At 50.1% G+C, this 21,266-nt stretch overlaps 1 long non-coding RNA gene across 1 annotated transcript; it reads left to right on the plus strand.

Moving 5' to 3' along the window:
- Positions 1–1,264: 1,264 nt before the first annotated feature.
- LOC144106647 (uncharacterized) lies at positions 1,265–21,126 on the plus strand. Its single transcript, XR_013309080.1, has 4 exons — positions 1,265–1,340; positions 3,842–3,904; positions 14,869–14,901; positions 21,099–21,126. It is a non-coding gene; the product is annotated as an uncharacterized LOC144106647 (long non-coding RNA).
- Positions 21,127–21,266: the final 140 nt, after the last annotated feature.

Genomic DNA, 21,266 nt, shown 5'->3' on the forward strand with positions numbered 1-21,266 from the left:
TCACCCTCTTTCCATAGCAAGACTTCGGGCCTGCATCGCACCGGCGAGAGGGAGAGAGAGCACCCCATCACTAGCGACATGGGAGAAGACATTGGCGAACATTCTTCTTCTTCCTGAGGCTAAGCATTCAGTAGTAACCCACCGCTTCATGTAAGTGCTGCCGCGTCGAGACTAGTAAAGGAACCGAGGTATCCAAACGGTTCAATGCCACCCATATCGCTTCGCTTCGCAAAAGTATTAATTAATTAATATAGATCGTCGAAATATTAATTAATTAATACAATTGAGGAGGGAGCGTGGGTTGCATTGAAAGAGAGAAAGCTTTGCCTTTTTCTATATGAACTGCTAATGTCTTCGAAAGCTGCAAGTCACCATGCTGGAACTCGATCCTGTACTGCCTACTACTCCATCAACAGGACTGATTCCCGAGCTTCAAATCAACGTTGCCTAAGTGAGCGCAGTCATGCGACAACGTAATAAGCACGTTTACTCCGATAGCAAACAAATTAGAAAATTTTGAGGCCTCTTTTTTTTTGTACTGTGCCTATCTGCAAGTGAAGCTTCAAGCGATAGGCAGGCGTCAAGTTCGAATGGCACTTCATAGACTTGCTTTATTTCAAGAGAAACCAACGATCACTGGAGACCTGATTGCATATGCTAAATACTCCCTGAGGAATCCGGTGGAGGCGTCTCCTCAGAATATTTTTTCTTCTCATTTCCTTCCTCAGCAATAGGCATAAGAAACGCCTGATAAGGCTCTCTTATGTGCGCAGTTAGTTTCGCTTTCACTCGTCATTATGACTGTCATCAACCAGGCATAGCATTATTCGCACCAGAGGTTTGAATTTAGATACAGCCAGCTATCGGATCGAACAGCGTGCGGGGAAGGTGGCTTTTTGTGCCACCAAAGATCCTACTTTCCAGTCCTTAACCCCTTTCCTTCCCCAAACCGGACGCATTCCATTGCCTTCTGAAATAATTTTTTTCTTACATTCATTCGTTACGCGGAACGAATTCCTTCACTGCTGGCAGAATGGCGATAAGTGGAGATATCCCATGCAGAAAATGCCCCCTTCCCTCTTAGGGGGAGAAACAGTGGCCATTCATTACTGCACGAAGCAATTTTCTCTCCGGGTGCAATACGCTTTCTTCACTTAGGGATGAATTAAGAAGGGTAAGAAAATAAATGAAGTAATTGAGAATAAAATTATCGCAAGAGAACGCAGCGCCCTCTAAGCGACTGCGCACCGCTCGCACAAAGAAAAAAAGAAGAGGACCATCAGGGACGCTCGCGGCATCGCCGGCTCCGGAGGCTCGTCGTAAAGGCCCAGTCATGTCAGGTGAGGCGCCATAGCCGGTTCTCGCAGCCCTGACAAATGCACTGATCGTTGCGTTGCGCGTCAGACAGCGCGGCAGACGACTGGCGATCCCCATCACTGCCGTATACACACGTGGATCGTCGTTGCCACTGTGCTGCAGCAGCAGCATACCAGCCGAGTTGTCATAGCCAACTGGCACAAAGGAGTGGAACCAATGCTGTGACGTGTGAGAGCTATGGCGAGTCGCGGTAAAAGGAACTGGATTTGGACTTTATTGTTTTTCATGACACGTTGGCTTCACAGAGAAACGAGTCAGCGGATGCAGTCTTGTACACTCTCGATAAAAGTGAAAGCAGTGGAATGATCACTAACGCAACCTCTGTTAATCACAAATATTCATTATAGGCACACACATTGAAGGAACACCGAGGGGAACACCGTCCAATTTTTGTGCCTGAAAAAAAAAACTTTAAAATATTCTTGTAAGTTCTGCATTACTTCGTCTTATGTCACATTTACTCCCTGCGTTGCAGTTAACGGCTACCTAGATAAATTAGTGTTCATCTCTGCAAGAGAAACGTTCTTAAACAGCATCAGGCCCAAGTGTTCAGAACCGCAGTGTGAGCTGAAAGCAGAAATTATGGGTTGTTCAGTGATTGTAGATATATGGCCGCTGAGATTGCCAACATCTGCTTTTGTCTCGAAGGCTTGATCACATTATCGGTAAGCTAAGCATTTAAGAGCACGAATCTCGTGTGAGGCCTGCCCACACGATTAAATGAAAGCCGACCAACAGCCGTGTTTTCGCCGTCACAAAGGAAGAAGCTGCTGAAAGTTAACGAAGCAGTGTTATCGTGTTTACTGAACAGTGATTCGCCTACTGCATTTACTCAACGCTAAATGACATTGGTTGTAATTAACATGCACCGCTTTCTATGCAGCGCAATAATTGTTCTGAGAGTTGGTACACAGTCCAGGCTAAAAGTTTTCGAGTCGCACAGTAGAGCACTTACGGCACCCCCAAAGACCAAAGGGCCTCTAAAATGAAGTTTACAGCTCGACGGGTGAAGTTTGCAGGTTACAGGTGCCTCGAATGCTCCACTACATGGCTGACAAAGCAAACCCTACGTCCTGAAGATTTTTGACGGAGCGTGTTCATAGTGATTCAATTTGGGGCATTTAAAAGGGAGAGACCAAAGCATAGAGTGTTCGCGTAAAGTTGAGTCAAGTAGCTCCGCTTGCGTTATTTACTGCGTCAAAACGGGCTTGGGAAAGTGTGCGCTCTCAGTCAACCATTTAAGCCTTCGATTTTCAAGAGCCAATCAAATCATTACCACCACATTATGCTAGTTAATGTGAAATAATGTGAATTCAAAAGAGAAATATCAGCATTTCGTTAGCGACGCTAAACTATGAGAGGTCGGTATGTTGAGCATTCGTGACAAAGGGCATTTGGCCAATTTTGTGCACTTAGTCCGAGTTGAGCGAAAGGCGAAATCAAAGGCTTCGGACTAAGTGGAAGGCCCAGCGACAATAGGCAATCTTTTATCAAACAAATGTCTTCGTGTTTTTCCTCACAAAACGAGAAAGGAGGAGTGATTCAACGCTGGCTGGTAGTTGCCCATTCCCAAACCTTTTTCTTCACAAAGCTTCCTCAAGGTGACGCCAGACATTCTGAACGGAGAGCGCTGACTGCTGATAACATTTTAGCATCAAACTTTGTACGTAAGCTGATTTTCGGGTAATGCCTTTCGGGTGAAGACATTTAGGCAAAAGGTTTTTACGTAAAGGCTCTTGTGTTAAAGGCCTTAAGTTCAAATGTCTCCGGGTCAAAGGCCTTTATGAGTAAGGCCTTCACGTCAAAGGACGCTTTCGCATTCACAGCACGGACCTTAAGTGCCCATCGTAACTTTTTTGTACAGTGAGGTAAAGACTGAGGTCACTTGGGAAGAGAGGAGAGAAGATCCTGTCTTATGTCAAAATGAAATTGAAATTGGTTTTTCGGGAAAGGAAATGGCGCAGTATCTGTCTCGTATATCGTTGGACACCTGAACTGCGCCGTAAGAGAAGGGATAAAGGAGGGACTGAGAGAAGAAAGGAAGAAATAGGTGCCGTAGTGGAGAGCTCTGAAATAATTTCGACCACCTGGGGATTGTTAACCTGCACTGACGTCGCACAGCACACGGGCGCCTTAGCGTTTCGCCTCCATCGAAACACAGCCGCCGCGGTCGGGTTCGAACCCGGGTACTCCGGATCAGTAGCCGAGCGCCCTAACCACTGAGCCACCGCGGCGGGTACGTCGTCTGTCGTCTAATTTCCATTTCTGCGCCACGCTATCTTTTCGACGTCAGTTTGCCCTTGAAGGGAATGCGAACACTGCAGGACCACTCGCTGGTGCATGAGAACCGCCGTTTTATGGCGCTGTTAGCGGCGAACACAGACTCCGTGGATGTGCAGCAACAGTCTACAGCGGTTTCTCAGTGAGCGCGAAAGAATTATTGTTTTGTTCGGGGCCTTCGCAGAGCCGTCCGAGCCGTCGGGGACGTTGACAACATCGTCGCGAGCCAAAGATGCGTCCGAAATGCGTAAGTATTTCCGTATCGATTGCTGTCGTGCAGGAAAGACAAATAAACGAGGCTGCATACAGATATTGAGTGCTATAGGGATGTGCGAACTGACGATAAGGTCCGCTCTGGTCACTACTTTCGTTGGAACCCGTTTTCCCGTGAAGCGTGTTCTGAATCAATTGAGAGGTACTAAGGGGGGCAGTTTTGACTAATTGTGCAGTCTGAACAGAAAGCAGTAAAAACGAAGTAGTCTGTCGTCTAGTCCACTCGCTTTTATGAAAGAAAGTGCACAGTAAGACAGACTACTTTCATTTTACTCTCATATTAGCGTGTTCGTGTTTAGAGTGTAGTTAGCTTGTAAGGATATATTGCCACGTTCTGACAAAAAACGCTGCTGTCACTGGAAACTGAGCTTTAATAAGGTCCGTTTGTTAATATCTGTTACACTGTCAAGCTTTGTTAAGCTCTCTTGATAAGGAAGAAAAAAGCAAAATACAGGTTGTCGCCACTACGAGCCGCTTTTGCAAGCAAGACTGCAGTTACGTTTAGTTAGTTTTTACACACATCCCGGAGGCTAGGCCACTCTGCCATCAATTCTAAACTGTGATCACTGAGCCCCTTTCAATTCAATTCGTTTATTCAACATTATGAGGATGTTGTGTGCGCTGGCAGAAAGCCAGAAGGAAGGCTTTGCAGAGGTCTACGCACCCTACAACGGCTTGACAACAGTATCATAGAATATCATACAGTATGTATCATACATTCATAAGTATCATTCAGATACACGAATACGGAAATAAAACATGTAAGCGCTAGAGGCAAAAAAAAAAGACTACAAATCACAATGACATAACAGTGTCGGCGGTACATAGGCGCACATCAATTCAGATGCATAACCTAATGAGTACGGAAGAACGTAGCACAGTATTTGGCAGCCGTAATTCGGATTTTAGGCACAAACCTTGTGAAACTAGGGCGAGTGGTGTACCTTAGTTCTTTGCACTGTAATGTGGACAGGTGTATCATAACTCAATTATTTTTTCTAATACTTCCTTTATACCACCTTAGTATATAAGTAGCTTCGTACAGCCGGGGAAGAAGGGCGGCGCCAAGTTACGCAAAGGTCGGTTAGGTATGCCAAACCGCCAAGTATTAACAAGATTTCGAGCAATTTACTTGTGAACTAATGCTACCGTTTGATATTAGTAAATGATGCTGTACCTCAGACAAAGAAACAGTAACTAAGAGCAGAAGAAAACAGTGCTGTGAAGGGATCGAATGGGCAGCTGCGTTGAATCACTGTGAGGTCGATCACGCGCCCAGTCCGTGGGCTGCCAGGACGCGTCCCCAACACACTCTCGCCACTTCCGGCACATTATGGTTCCTGCTGTCTCTGCGGCAGTGATGAACAGCCCTAATGGGGGCCCACTCGGCTTCGAAGGTCAGGCACCTGCGCTGCACAACGCTGCGCGGGGACCGAAAGGCCGACGCTGCCCTCGCGCAGAAGGTTTTCATTACGGGAAAACGGGGTCTCTTTCCGAGGCGGGAGCATTTAGCTGCTCGCCTTAAACAAACACAGCCGCGTCCACCGCCGATGGCTCGCGGCGCCGCGGCCCGCCGCCCTTGCCGACACCCGACACACTGTCGTTGCGTCTCGCGGGGGGGTCCCGTGCCGTGAGCTAATGGGGACGTCGGTTTCGGGGAATTGTCCCGGGCGGCGGACGTCCATTTTAACCCCCGTAAACAACAGATGCGGATCCCTCGTTGACGCCGCCGCGTGCATTAGTGGCACCGCGGACACGCCGGCGCCTCCTTGAAGCATCTGTCGAGAGACGACTCCCAGTTGTTTGGACCCTCCCGGAATGTTGTCGCGCCTCGTCCGTAACAGCGGCAAGCTAAGCCGCGTATGCGCACGAGAGGCGCCCCGCTGTGGCCCGATGACAGGACTAAGTGCGGAACAGCTGCGGGCCGGACGAGAGTCAAAGGAAAACGATTGCACCTGCGGGCACAATGGGAGGTTGTTTTTGCTTTTTCTTCTGGGGGCGAGAGTGTGAGCAATACTGTGAAGGCATGGGGCGTGCCACCTAAACCTGGTGGGCCAATCATTTCGAGTGTCTATTCCCGGAATGCCATGTTCGTATAGCTATTTTGATGTTCTTTTCGTGTTGGGCATTTTAGGGAAAGGGTTTTGAACCTTGCCGAAGCGGGAAGGCGTGCCATACAGTTTTTGAACCAATCAGGTGTTAGTTGTTTGTGATTGGGTGATGCAAGGGGTGGGCCAGTCTCCTAGGTCTTTAAAACCAGGTCCGGAGCCGGGAAAAGGCGTTCTGAGCTAGATTTAGATCCCTTGCATCTTTGGCGATGCCAAGGAGGGAAGATTTTCCCTTAGCCAGTTCCATGTAATCATGCTTGCCGTTTATTCTGTTGTAAATATGTGAATTCCTGTATAAAGTTTCAGTTTTCCTTCCTTCAGTCAAGTTTTGCCGGATCTCGTCTGTTATACCGTCTCGTCTCGGACGGTGGGGCACCCGGTGGTGGAGCCCGGTATACGAGTTATACGAAATCTCACCACGACCAAGAAGAACGAACCTATCTTTACTGGCGCAGTCGAGCAGGATCCTTTCGTTATCAGGAGATAGCAAAGGAGGAAGAGACGACGTTCCGGCAACGGGCCAAGCATCGGCGGCTGAGGAGGAGCAAGAGCTGAAGGCAGGAATCGGCAGCTTCCAAGGGAACCAGCAGCGGAGACTCCAAGGGTGGACCAGCAGCGCAAGGCGGTAGCCGGTCGGGAGAAGCTGCGTGGGGAAGCGGGCGGCGACAGAGAGACAGCGACAGCGACGAAAGTCGGACGCCAGCGAGGTGCATCTCATCAGTGGGTGAGTCCTCTTTGCCTTTCACCTTGGCGGGGGCATTGCTGTCTGGATAGGCGGTCTGGGAGTGCATGAACACCCGGTTCGCACACTTAAACCCGGACAGGCGGAAAGCGAGCACGATGAGTGAGGGAGAGGAAACGGTTGTTTCGGAGGACAGTTCGTCTGTGTCTGACGCTCAGATTAGCAAGATGGCTCTGGAAATTAAAAAAGAAGAGGCCAGAGCTGCTGAGGAGCACCGTCGAGCTCTCGAGGTCCAGCTTGAACTTGCAAAATTCCAAGCAAGCAACAAAGGAGTAAGCCTGGAGCAGAACGCCACGGCGTTGGAGAGAAGCGACTCGCGAGCGGAGTTCTGTCGGTACTCGAAATGGTTGTCGGGAGTGCTCCCGAAGTTCCCGGCAGAGGCAGAAGTGCCTGTCTGGTTCGAGTCGATTGAACACACCCTGGAGGCCTACGCGGTCCCGAAGGAACAGTGGGGCCAAATTGTATTTCCGCTAATAGTGGATAAGGTGCGGTTCTTGTCGACGCGCTTGACACCTTCGCAGCATAAGGAGTACGAAGTCCTGAAGAAAGTGGTGCTAGAAGAGCTTAAGCTCTCAGCGGGAGAATATCGCAGAAGGTTCATAACATCGAAAAAACTGCCTAATGAGAGCTGGAGGGCGTTTGCGACTCGCCTGCAGAGTTATCTCAATTTCTATGTGGAGGAAAGGGGGGTGAAAACGTTGGAGGAAATTGTTGAGTTGCTAGTGGCGGACCAACTAAAGAACACCCTGTCTGAGGACGCCCTTCGATACGTAACTTTGCAGGAGGGTGAGGGATGGAAGAAAGCGCCAACGTTGGCGGCATTACTGCAGACGTTCGAGGAAGCGCAGGGAAAGAACAGCGCAGTGAAAAAGCACGAGCAGAAAAAGGGGGAGAGCTCAAATGGTCGAGACGGAAAGCGAGATACGTACCAACCCAAACGGGAGGCGACAGGAATACAAAGGCCGGACACGAAGCAGAAGTATAAAGGGTGCTTTTCGTGTGGGTCGATGGGTCACAGGAGGGCCGAATGCCCGCATGGCTCGGGACGAACACCCACGAAAGCGCTTAACGCTAAAGAGGAAATCCTTACTGCACGGGTGGCGACACAGGCACGAGCGGCCGCACAAAGCGAACTAAGACCGATAACTCTGTCGTGTCAGAATAGGCAAATTAATGCAATTCTGGACACAGGCGCAGAAATCACGGTTGTGCGGGAGAGCATAGTACCCCCGGGACTGGTGGAGCCACATGGGTCCATCGAATTGGTGTCAGCCTTTGGTGAAAAGGTACGGGCTAAGCTTGCAGTTGTGCCCCTGATGTTAAACCGCGGGGCAGGCATTTTCTCCGAGATTAAAGAAGCGGTGCCAGTGGTATGCGCTCTGACCGACAAGCTAGCGTCGAGAACGGACTGTTTGCTTTCGGAGGAAGCATGGGAGTCACTGAGGGAGGAGTGTGATATGAAGGGGCTAGTAGAGGCGAACGACGGTCAGGTGGCAGACCACGTGGGGGTGGAACGGGACAAGTTACACGGGCCGCTAGAAGAGAAACCAGTCAAGGAGGGCGTAACTCCCCACGCGGAAGTGCACGCGGTGGTCGGCAGGGCAAGCGAGAGCGGCGCACTAATCGCCGAAGACACAGCTTGTAGTGTAACCGAGGAAAGCAGCGCTTCGGCGGTTTTCAGGGAGGAGCAGCGCAATGACGCCACATTGCAAGAAGTGTGGAAAAACGCCAGGGCTGGGAAAGGTGGCATAACTGAAGTAGACGGTCTCCTCTACCATAAGGAAAACTTGCTTGGGCAACCAGTAATGCAGCTGGTGCTCCCTAAATCCCGACGTCAAGAAGTACTTAGGTTAGCCCATGAATCAAACTGGGGCGGTCACCTTGGATTCAGGAAAACTAAGGCGCGAATCAAGTACACGTTTTATTGGCCAGGTATTGAAGGGGATGTAAGGGCATACTGTAACAGCTGCCATGGGTGCCAGACAAGGGCGGATCGCCGCCAGACGGACAGAGTGCCGATAGAACCGCTAACGAGGCCTCGATACCCGTTCGAACAGGTCAACGTCGACGTTATAGGTCCATTGGATCCACCCTCAGGAAGGGGTCACAGGTACGCGTTGTGCATCATCGATTTGTGCACACGATGGCCTGAGGTGGTGTGCTTGCGCTCCCTCAGTGCGAAGGCCACCTGTGACGCGCTCCTGACGGTGTTCAGCCGGACGGGAATTCCGGAAGTAGTCGCCTCAGACTGCGGGACAAACTTTACGGCCGAACTCACACAAGAGTTTCTGAAGAGGCTAGGCTGCTCGCCAAGGTTTTCAACGCCGGGGCACCCCGAAAGTAACGGCGCGGTCGAACGTTGGAACCGGACATTTAAGAACATGCTGTATCATATCATCCAGGAGGAAGGAAAGGAATGGGACAAGTTTGTGCCCTTCTTGTTATGGGCGTACCGCGAGGTACCACATGACACGACGGGCGTCGCCCCGTTCCAGATGCTGTACGGGCGAGAACCAACCGGTCCGCTGGTGGTTTTAAAGCGCAGCTGGGCGGGACAGATAAGTGTACCAGCTATGCTGGGGCCGTCCCCATCACAGTATATGCGGGAGCTGAAGAGGCGCCTAGAGCATGCAGCGGAAGTGGCACAATTAGTGAGCTCGAAGCAGCAGAACGCGTACGCGACCCAGTACAACAGGCGGGCGAAGGACAAAACTTTTCAGATAGGAGACAGTGTGCTGGTGTTTGACGAGCAACGTCCTGGAAAAATGTTCCCGCAGTGGAAAGGGCCGGGCAGCGTTGACGGAAAGTATCGCGAACACTCGTACTTCGTGCAGATGCCAGGAGGTGCCCGAAAATTAGTACACGCCAGCAAACTACGGCCGTATCAGAAGCGCGTAATGACAGTTGGGGTGATATTTGATGAGGACAGGGCGTTTGGCGAAGTAGAGTACGTGCCTCGATCGGTGTCAACGCGGGCTACAGTATCGGTCCTCCCCAAGGACATGACGGCCCATCTGAAGGCGGAGGAAGGCGACCTCATTAGCAAAGTGTTCACCGAACACCGAGGCCTATTCGACGACAAGCCGGGAGTAGCGAAAATAGGAGAACACAGGATCGTTTTAGAGGAGGGCTTCACACCGAGGTCAGGTTACCCTTATCGAATGCCCGCAAGCCTAAAAGGCGAAGTGGGCAAGCAAGTAGATGAGCTACTTGAGATGGGTCTGATTTTTCCCTGCGAAAGCCCCCACGCCCATCCCGTGGTCTGTGTCCCCAAAAAGGACGGGTCGATGAGAATGTGTGTGGACTTTAGAAAGCTCAATGCGGGGACAGTGGCAGATGCCTACCCGATGTCGTTGCAGCAGGAGCTCATTCTGAGCGTAGGAAGGGCTAAGTACATTACGCTCCTCGACCTTAGAAGAGGGTATTGGCAGGTGCCCCTGGCACAGTCGGCTCAGCTACTCACCGCTTTTGTCTGCCATCGGGGGCAGTTTGCGTGGACGGTAATGCCGTTTGGGCTGAAAAACGCGGCCCAGACGTTTCAAAGAGCCATGAACGAGCTTTTACTCCCGCATTCTGCCTACGCGTGTGCGTACTTAGACGACATCGCCGTGTTCAGCGAGGCGTTGCCTGACCACATACGACACTTGCACGCCGTCTTCGCAGCGTTAGAGAGGGCGAACCTGAAAGTTAAGCTGGAAAAGTGTCAGGTGGCGAGAGGGTCAATCCGTTACTTGGGACACATAGTGGGCTCGGGAAATCACGCACCCGATCCCGAAAAATTGAAAGCCATTAGGGGACTGAGGGCACCGAAAACGAAGAAAGAGCTCCGTAGCGTGCTCGGGCTGTGCGGTTATTACCGGGGCTATGTGCCCAACTATGCGGAGGTGGCAGCGCCGCTGACAGAGCTAACGGGGAAAAGGATTCCTAACAAAATTCCGTGGCCCGCGGAAGCTGAAAGTGCGTTTCAGCGACTCAAGGCGGCACTCTGTGAAGCTGCGGCTCTCGGGACGCCCGATGCTGGCAAGCCGTTTTGGCTGTACACGGACGCCTCAGCGGTTGCGGCGGGAGCCTGTCTCTCCCAGTGTGCCGCGGATGGCTCCGAGCGGCCGATTGCGTTCGCGAGTTGCAGATTTTCTCCAACGCAGGCTCGATGGTCAACCATAGAAAGAGAGGCGTTTGCAGTCATCTGGGGGCTGGGGAAGTTCGACCTCTGGTTGTTCGGCGCTCAGGTTACTGTGGTGTCTGACCACAACCCCCTCTCCTTTCTTACTCTCACCACGCCTCAGGGAGCGAAGCTGACGCGTTGGGCACTTGCCCTACAGAGATATAATGTGTCAATAAAACACAGGAAAGGGAGCGCTCACGGTAACGCTGACGCGCTGTCTAGGTTGCCGAACGACAGCTGGGAGGCAGACAGCAATGATCACGCCGGGGGGCAAGGGAGAGAGGACATGTGTACCAAAGAGCAAACCCAGTGACGTGTGCTGTGGCAGTAACTGGAACTGCGGTGTAATCCGCTCGTTTGGGTGTTTGCAGTGTCGCAATGTGTTTGCAGTGTCACAATGTGTTTGCAGTGTCACAATGTGTTTGCAGTGTCGCAATTTGTTTGCAGTGTCGCAATGTGTTTGCAGTGTCACAGTGTGTTTGCAGTGTCACAATGTGTTTGCAGTGTCGCAATTTGTTTGCAGTGTCGCAATTTGTTTGCAGCGTTGCGATGTGTTTGCAGTAGTATCCCCACTACTTAGGTCGCCCTCAGAGCGATTTTATAGGCGAAAAGGGATCCCTCGTTGTGTTATAATTCTACAAGGTGCCATTTGGGCCCCTGGTAGAATCTTAGGGGGGGCGTGTGAAGGGATCGAATGGGCAGCTGCGTTGAATCACTGTGAGGTCGATCACGCGCCCAGTCCGTGGGCTGCCAGGACGCGTCCCCAACACACTCTCGCCACTTCCGGCACATTATGGTTCCTGCTGTCTCTGCGGCAGTGATGAACAGCCCTAATGGGGGCCCACTCGGCTTCGAAGGTCAGGCACCTGCGCTGCACAACGCTGCGCGGGGACCGAAAGGCCGACGCTGCCCTCGCGCAGAAGGTTTTCATTACGGGAAAACGGGGTCTCTTTCCGAGGCGGGAGCATTTAGCTGCTCGCCTTAAACAAACACAGCCGCGTCCACCGCCGATGGCTCGCGGCGCCGCGGCCCGCCGCCCTTGCCGACACCCGACACACTGTCGTTGCGTCTCGCGGGGGGGTCCCGTGCCGTGAGCTAATGGGGACGTCGGTTTCGGGGAATTGTCCCGGGCGGCGGACGTCCATTTTAACCCCCGTAAACAACAGATGCGGATCCCTCGTTGACGCCGCCGCGTGCATTAGTGGCACCGCGGACACGCCGGCGCCTCCTTGAAGCATCTGTCGAGAGACGACTCCCAGTTGTTTGGACCCTCCCGGAATGTTGTCGCGCCTCGTCCGTAACAGCGGCAAGCTAAGCCGCGTATGCGCACGAGAGGCGCCCCGCTGTGGCCCGATGACAGGACTAAGTGCGGAACAGCTGCGGGCCGGACGAGAGTCAAAGGAAAACGATTGCACCTGCGGGCACAATGGGAGGTTGTTTTTGCTTTTTCTTCTGGGGGCGAGAGTGTGAGCAATACTGTGAAGGCATGGGGCGTGCCACCTAAACCTGGTGGGCCAATCATTTCGAGTGTCTATTCCCGGAATGCCATGTTCGTATAGCTATTTTGATGTTCTTTTCGTGTTGGGCATTTTAGGGAAAGGGTTTTGAACCTTGCCGAAGCGGGAAGGCGTGCCATACAGTTTTTGAACCAATCAGGTGTTAGTTGTTTGTGATTGGGTGATGCAAGGGGTGGGCCAGTCTCCTAGGTCTTTAAAACCAGGTCCGGAGCCGGGAAAAGGCGTTCTGAGCTAGATTTAGATCCCTTGCATCTTTGGCGATGCCAAGGAGGGAAGATTTTCCCTTAGCCAGTTCCATGTAATCATGCTTGCCGTTTATTCTGTTGTAAATATGTGAATTCCTGTATAAAGTTTCAGTTTTCCTTCCTTCAGTCAAGTTTTGCCGGATCTCGTCTGTTATACCGTCTCGTCTCGGACGGTGGGGCACCCGGTGGTGGAGCCCGGTATACGAGTTATACGAAATCTCACCACGACCAAGAAGAACGAACCTATCTTTACTAGTGCATTGTACAGCATCTGCGCAAAAAGCTTCCGCAAGAATTATCGCAGTCTGGACAAGATACCAGCAACCTCCGACCACTTGTCCCCTACCATTTAAACGTGTTCACCTCAAGAAAAATTTTTATTAAAAAAAGCACTCCTATAACTTTGACTGCAGGAGCAATTTGAATGAGTGAAGAACCCAGCTTTAGGCAAATTTGTGTTGTATAAGGAAACATTGTTGCTAGGCCTAAAATTACAGCTTCGCTTTCTTCCGTGTATACGATTAGTGAATTCGATTCAGACCATTCAGAAAGTATGTGCAAACAATCTGTCACTTGTTCTCCAAGTTCCCGTACATGTACGGCCCGGGGGAAAAGTTGGAATCCTACTAAAGCACAATATGTCATTGACATAAAGAAGGACGTTAAACCAAATAAACCAATAAACCAACCATAAAGAAGGAAAAGCAGTGGTCCCAAAACATTGCCCCGCGGAACGACAGAAGAGAGGCATTTAAAATTTGATAACTCGTTGTTTACTGTTGCTTGTTCCACACGGGAACAGACGTAGGATGCAATTATATCAAGAAATTTTCCGATAAAACCACAGTGCCTTCGAAAAGTCAATGAAGATATCAAGAGTGAAAAGCTTTTGTCCAAAGTACTCCGAAATTAGTTTTTGGGTTAGAAGTGCAGTGTCTGTAAGAAGATTTTTTCTAAAACCATGCTGGCCAGGCGTTAGTATGTTACATTTATGGCAGAAACTCGACATTCACCTTTATAGTACTTTTTGACGTCACTGCTTAGAATCGAGTGGTGGGGAAAATTGCTCTATTTTTAAATCCAATTTTTTCAGCAAACAATGAGTTTTTTTTTACTGCCAAACTAACATCACAGAGAACTAAAGAATCGTATTAGTTGCCCTCACTGTCAATTTAAACAGAGAAGGAGACGGTGCAAGATATCAAACCTATCCGAGTCGTCAGTCCTATACTAAGCGCTCAGTACTGCGTTATAGTCGAATCTCGATCTTTCGAATTCTTAGAGGGCCGGAAATTTGTTTAGTTGGGCAGAGTTCGAATTGAGGGTTCCTCCACTGGGCTACCCTTACAGTGTAATGATGAAGATATCAAACCGCCAGAATAAACCAAACTTTCGAATTAATCGAGTTAGAACTGACGAGATTCCACTATAATAAAGGGGGCTCACACACACGCACGCACACACTCGCTCAATCTCTCGAACATGTGCCTTAGGCCTATAGGCCAACCTCTGAGGTTGGAACGATCTCTGAAGATTGTTTTAATGTGCCGACTTAATAACCATCATTTGCAAGATTTTGGTCGCCTAGTGGTTTGAGCACCCGCCTCGCATGCGGAAGGCGCGGGGTTCGATTTCTAGTGGCCAGTACCGCTGGACACACACCGGTGATACAATGAGTACAAGCTTTCTCCTGGACTGATGCTCGGCTTAAATGGGGTGAAAGGCTTGGGAAGTGGGTCTTTGACGCCACCTTGTGTAGACGAAAATACCATTGTGCCATGGCTTTCTTTGGCTAAAGCTGCCATCGCACCACACACAAAATCATCTTAATCATAATCACTTGCAATATTTCCGCCACAAAACGGCCACCTTCCCTTGACGCCATTAAACACTACAGCAGGAAATTAAAGCCTCTGATGAGTGCGTTCCTGCATCTGCTCTCATCGACGCTGACGTGCATTGCATCATCTGCAAAGATATCAGCACCGGGCAGGCGTCAAGAGAATCATCAAAGCGATAAATAAAAACATGCAATGTCGTCTTTCCCGCCACACCGCTGAGATGAAAGAACTTGAAAACGTGTGATGTGGCGCACCGCGCCTAACGAGGTCTATGCAACCTCTCCCCCTAACCCTTTCCTTTTTTTGTTCCTCCTCCATAGCGACGAACACAAAAGGCTCCAGCGATGAATCATGTAAGCATGCCGCCACCGTCTATTGACCTGTCTTCCTTGTTCTGGCATGTCCTGCCGGACCTGGGAGTCTACGAGGATTGATAACGCTCGATCATCCTCACAACAATGTACATACTTGAACGAAAATGTGTTCTTGAATAGCAACCAACATATGTGGAAACATACGTGGCGCTTATAGCCTTCAGGCGTGCCGTGGCCTCGCCTTCACCACGCCTCCCTGTTTCGGGAATGCTTCCATTTTTCTTTCTTGGTATAGGCTCAGTTTTAACGCAGAAATGCATCAGCTAGAGCTCCGGATGTACAGGTGCGGACAGAAGTAAATGGAGCACAGCGCACGAAAAAAAAATTGGCTGAAGGCTTAGCTTGGTTAAGCCTGGAAGATTGCGAAAGCAATACCCTTGGCTACTCTCCGTAGCTCGCTGATGCTTCCTCTTTGCATTCTGCTGAGCTGCCGAGAGCCGAGGAGCGGAGCTGTTTTATACAGCTGGTGTGACGTCACTCTGACCGTAGCGCCCCTGGTGAGAGGAGCGGGATTTAGGCCGCCGTTGGTGGCTACCGCCTCGCCTCGCGAGGGCGTGAGATGGGGCCCCGTTTTTACACAGCTGGTGTGACGTCACTCTAGGTCACGTGGTGTGACGTCACGCCGCGAGGTCACGCTAAAGGTCAATGGTGCCTACCACCGCCTCGCCACGGAACGGGCTGAAGTGCGACCTAAAGTAGTATTGCTTCGCAATAAAAAAAAAATTGGCAGCGGTTTTACTGCTGAACCTCGTTAGACAGCGAAAGCTGTGGTGTATCGGGCAAAAGTAGACGCGGCTTGGCGTCTGTAACGTTGAGTGCGTTTCGCGCACTGGATATCAGGTGGCAGTTAAATTAATGGTTGATCGCGAGAGGTTGGCCACCCAGTGAATGCTACGACCTACTGCTGCAGTGCCGCGTGTCTGCCACAACGTTTTCAGCGCTAATGCATGTCGCCCACATCTCTCTCTCTCTCACCACCGCACCGTACCTCAAGGGATCCAGTTGCCTTTCATTTCCTCAAAATCATCGAAGTCAGGAACGTTGTGAACGGGAACACACTGAACACAATGAACGCCGACGGCGTGTAGAAGCAGGCGATAATAATAATTGGTTTTTGGGGAAAGGAAATGGCGCAGTATCTGTCTCATATATCGTTGCACACCTGAACCGCGCCGTAAGGGAATGGATAAAGGAGGGTTGAAAGAATAAAGGAAGGAAGAGGTACCGTAGTGGAGGGCTCTGGAATAATTTCGACGCCCTGGGGATTTTTAACGTGCTCTGACATCGCACAGCACACGGGTACCTTTAGCGTTTTTCTCCGTAAAAACGCATCCGCCGTGGTCGGGTTCGAACCCGGGAACTTCGGATCAGTAGCCGAGCGCCCTAACCACTGAGCCACCGCGGCGGGTTAGAAGCAGGAGAGCGCTCGGTATTGGCGGCGGCGGCGGCTGAGTGACGTCAAAGCTGTCACGTGGTTTCTCCTCGGTTCAAGGTCAAACGCGCGCATACGCCGCACAGGGCGGCGCCCACGACGAAGAAGCTACGCAGGGGAGTAGTAAAGCTTTTACTTTAAAAAACTAAATCCCCTCAATGAGCTATAAAAAAAAAACTGGGTGCCAGCGCCGCCTAGCTGAGCCGGACGGAAGCTCAAAATCACCGCGTGCAGGTGAGCGCCCCCAACCGGTGTGACCATCTCATTGCTCCGCTTGCCTCGCATTCGGCTGGCGTCATTGTCGTGCTGATGATGATTATGATCTGATGGTCGCCTTGCCCCCGCGAGGTGCTGACGCAGCATCTGGCGCATGCGCCCTGTCTGCCTCGTGCATCACACTGCTCCTGCACTTAAACTTGCTCTTATCGCCTTAGCTTATCGCCATCAAGGCAGCGGGCTGAGTATCGAGCGGTCGCATGCGGAGCAAACGTCGGGTAATCACTCTGCGGGCCCCTTCGGATCTTATAGGGTGGCTATAAGCAGCCGTAGTCTCACTTCGCGTGAATGCCGCGGCAGCGGTGCGTCACTGTTGTGTGCCTCGCGTGCGAAATTCTGCTTACGTGCCTGTGTTCGCCCACTAATTCGAGAGCGATCCACGACGCACAACAGCCAGCGCTTGTAACTCCTCTGTTCAAGGTAAACTGCTGCTTCACTGCTATCTTACATTCGGACATTGATCTGTTTTACAGCATACGCGTTGCGACCAAGCAGCAGCATCTTCGGGAGCAGCTTCACTATCCTTGCGACGTGGGTTCGCGCTGCAAAAAAGCGCGACGGTTTGCCGTTATTTCGAGCTGAGCAATTAGATGAGGTGCCGGGAACAATGTGCTGTAGACATGGGGCGAGCATGCATGCATTGCTGCTGCGTTGGCGCCTCGCAAGACCAAGGCGAAAATCAGCGGTAACTATATTAAACAAACCTGAAAACTGCGGTAGTGTATGGAGTGTTTAGAGCACGTTCGGTCGATAGCGAGACGCAAATGAGAGAGGCAACAAAAGTTCGAAGCACGCGGGTTATTTGCGGTGAAAACGCGCCTACGAAGCGGCACAAAGGTACACCGCAGCAACGCGGGCTAGGCGGTTTCAAGGCAGCGGTCTTCGCATTCCTAAATACCCGCTGGCCACATAGGGCGCAACCATCCGATCGTCATCTTTAGCGCGTAGCATAGCATAGAAAAACTTGAGTTCAGATCAAGTGTCAGTAGGGCGGATTTGCCCTCCTGTCCTTGTCAGACGGCCGACATGGCGGCTTCGAAGGCTTGTCTGATGATGGTCTTCGGCTCTTCCAGACCCTGGCTGCGTATCAAAGCCACCCATCACTCCTTACTGTCCATTTTCGAAGCCTGCCGCTCTGCATGGTGGCGCCATCTGACTAAGCCCCCCTGCGGTCGAGACTGGCTAGCTCATGTGCCACGAGTAGTAAAGAACATTGCTGTCTACTCAGCCAGCGAGCAGTAATTTAAGACGGAAGTTTGCTGATATTTTCTCGTCCCTGGCTTAAGTTCCGCGGCATATTAAAGCTTATCGGCTCCGAAACTAAAAGTCATTTCATTTCCGTAATTCACGGCTCTGCAGTCAAATTTTCTCTTTGCGCTAATGTAGGAAGGCTTCAAATATAAGGCAGAAAATATAGCGAAACGCATGTAAAATATTTTAAAAGAGAATAGACATAAGCAGCCGATATAGACGGTGTTACGTTCATCAGTGGCAAACCGTGTGCGTCAAAAGTGTGGGCGAATCTTTCACACTGGCTGGCGTTGTGTTGCGTAAGGATGTTGCCCCTGGAAAGAGCTTTTGAGATACTGAGATAGAGGCTCGGAACGGGGACAGAACTTTGGATATAAGGCCATGAACTCTTCAGGGAAGCGCTTGAAAGGGAATTGAGGGAGCAAGACCAATAAGTAAACTGCGTAGCAAAAATTTAATAGCCACGTGCTCCCCTCCTGCCAAAAACAAACAAGAAAATGCTGTATATATGCAGTATAACGCAAAGTGGTGCGCGAAACAGATAGACCCTAATTACATTTCATGTCCCGCAGACTTCCATAATGAAAGTGGGGCGTGGCATAACGTGCGAGCGTCATAATTTATGCACGTTTGAAAATTACTCCTCGCTTCATTACGCTGCTCGACGATTCCTCTGCTTTGTTTTCTTTTTCTTTTTTGCTGTATTCACCAAAGTTCATTAGTTTGTAAATAAGGCTATCATTTTCGGTTCTGTTCCTCACGGGATCGTATACTATGCATGCATGGTATGAATATTGAACAACGCCGATACCTTACCTTTTAAGGGCTGCTTGTATTCTTCATGCGGCGAGTTATAAATTGTGCTCTTGGCCTCTCTTCTGGTGGGAGGGGTGACCAGTTGCGTTTAGCAATGCTTCGAATGTCAGAATCCGCGTATTCTTTCTTTTTTTTTTTTGCTCAGTTTTCGTACAAGCTCTCCTGCTTGCGTGGAGTTTTGTGCTCTGTCCTGCACGCTTCTCTTTCCAGCCGTGGACCATACATTTATTTATTTTATTTATTTACGGACATACTGCAGGCCATGGCTAGATCCAAGCAGGAAGGGCACTTTAAGCAGTAATAAAAATAGCACATAAAAATTATACAAAATTAGAGCAATTCACACGGTAATTCACAACAAAAATTGCACTTACAACTTAGAGAATTTGAAAAGTAATCAAGCTCTGAGGTGTAATATAAAAGATGTACAAAATTTGCAAGGAGCCAATCAACATAGAAGGCACTTGAAACAATCGAGGAGCCCGAAGCTCAATGAGAAAATTGCGACTCAAAAGGATCTACAAGGCGTAGAACAGTTCAGGATTACAGGAGGACATGTTCTTATCATTCAGAAACCGCGAATGCGCACGACGTTTTTAGCCCGTTCAGGATACTTGGCTGGTAAAGAAGCTAAACATGCCCAGCAACTCTGGACAAGCGCATTCTTCAGCGGGGAAATAGTTTATTGCCGCTATTTTTTCATATAACTTAAATTCTAAATATAGCAAATCAATATGCCCCCAGATCTCCCGTCGGCAGGCTTGAATTTTTTTTTCTATTAAGGTTTTTGCTATCGTCAAAAACGTTCCCCATTGGTCTTCTATGGCAATCTCAACTGGTCGAAGCGAGCGACGGAAAAACTTTAAAATAATGATCTTGCTAGGCATCGGAGGAATGGGCCATTACCTTCAATATTTCCATAACAGTACTTTACAATATCCTTTGACGAATGCACGAGAGAGGAGCTCGGCCGTTCGAAGTTTGCAGCCGGGAAAGGGCTGCCGGAGAAGCGTCGGTTGCGGATCGAGCCGGCGCTGGCGAGAGGGCGAGGGCGGGGGGATTCCGCCGGGCGAACCTGGATGAATCATGCTGCAAGCCGCGACAAGTCGCAGTCTGGGCTTGCTTCGCGCAATGGTGGGAGCGTGGCGCTGGCTTCCACGGATGACATCGGAATGCGTGCTCGGGCATAAAAGCGGTTACGAGAACAAAATCTGCGAAATGTGTTACGTCTTGCTTCCTGAGGTGTACGATATGTTAAGGAAACATCAAAGCTGAAGTAAATAAATTAAACAGCCTACTGCATTAGTCACTTTTTCGTCAGGCACGGAGCTCGTAACCTTAAGAGTGGAGACCCCAAGTTTTTCGGAGTGTGTTTTTGCTCTGGAATCATGCGCACGAATTAGTAAAAAATGGATTGCCACGTGGAATTCTTCAGTGCTCAATAAGCAGTTTTTTTTAAAATTAAATTCTGGTTCCTCTGTAGTTTCAGTCTCAATTTCAGTCCCAATACGACCGTTGCGACGTGAGTATGAGAGTATATGATGCGTACAAAACTGCAATATAATCGCTGCTATTTGGTTTTCATTCATTCAAGCCCGAACTATAATCTGCACCAGAAATCGAAATCGCAGCAAGCGAACAAAAAGCTATTATTTTGCAGTTTTTGTGTGCCTCGGGTGATCTGGGACAAGCGACGTCCCAACCGTATTTCGACAGCTGAAACCGAAACCAAAACTACATTAAAAAAAATCAGTTATATATGTTAGGTACTAAGCGTAGGTGAATCTTAGGCGGTGATTCAAGTTTGCTGATGTCTTACGCATTATTCCAAAACGAGAATGCACTACGAAAATTTTGGTGTCTTACCTTCCATCTTGCAAAACGGCCAGCTGAATTTCAGTGACGCGAAGTATGACCTACAAGGTTCGTGAGGCAAGGTAGCCACTTTCATTTGTCCACGGCGACATGCAGAGACTAGTAGAGACCATTGCACAACTGGCGAAAATGCAGATCCGCTCGTAGAGACCATATGGAGATGTTGCACACTCCTGGGAAGAGGGTGCTCTAATGTGTCATTTGAGTGCAATACCTTCAAATTGCAAAGTTATACAGCCTAGCAGACAAAGCTTGCATAAATCCCCCGTGTTGCATCCAGCCAGCTCATTCGCCATAATTCCAGGTGTTCAGATGAACGCACGCACCAAAAGAAAGACAACTTCTAACAGATGTCCGCAAAGAGGAGACGGACGCACGCTGTGGGCGCGATGTATGACAGCAGGGCAGAAATTATGCACGTGGACGATTTGGCAGGCGAGAAGCAAGGGTTACCAAAGCGATTCTTTCTACTATTCAAAGGCTTAACGTCCCTTCTCGCTGATCAATCGCACCGGTCTCTGCGCAGCGTTACAGCGGAAGGCCAGCTTGGCGAGTAAGTACAGCGCAGTTCTATCTCTCTGTCTGTTGCCCTTTTTAAAATGCCTTACAAGGGCGTTCTAAGCGTTGCGCACCTCTGTCTTTTTTCGCCGCTCACTCAGGCGTCCAGAGCGAGTGAGTACTGCGTGAGTCATCG

This window comes from Amblyomma americanum, chromosome 10, assembly GCF_052857255.1.
Source record: "Amblyomma americanum isolate KBUSLIRL-KWMA chromosome 10, ASM5285725v1, whole genome shotgun sequence".
NCBI classification, from domain to species: Eukaryota; Metazoa; Arthropoda; class Arachnida; order Ixodida; family Ixodidae; genus Amblyomma; species Amblyomma americanum.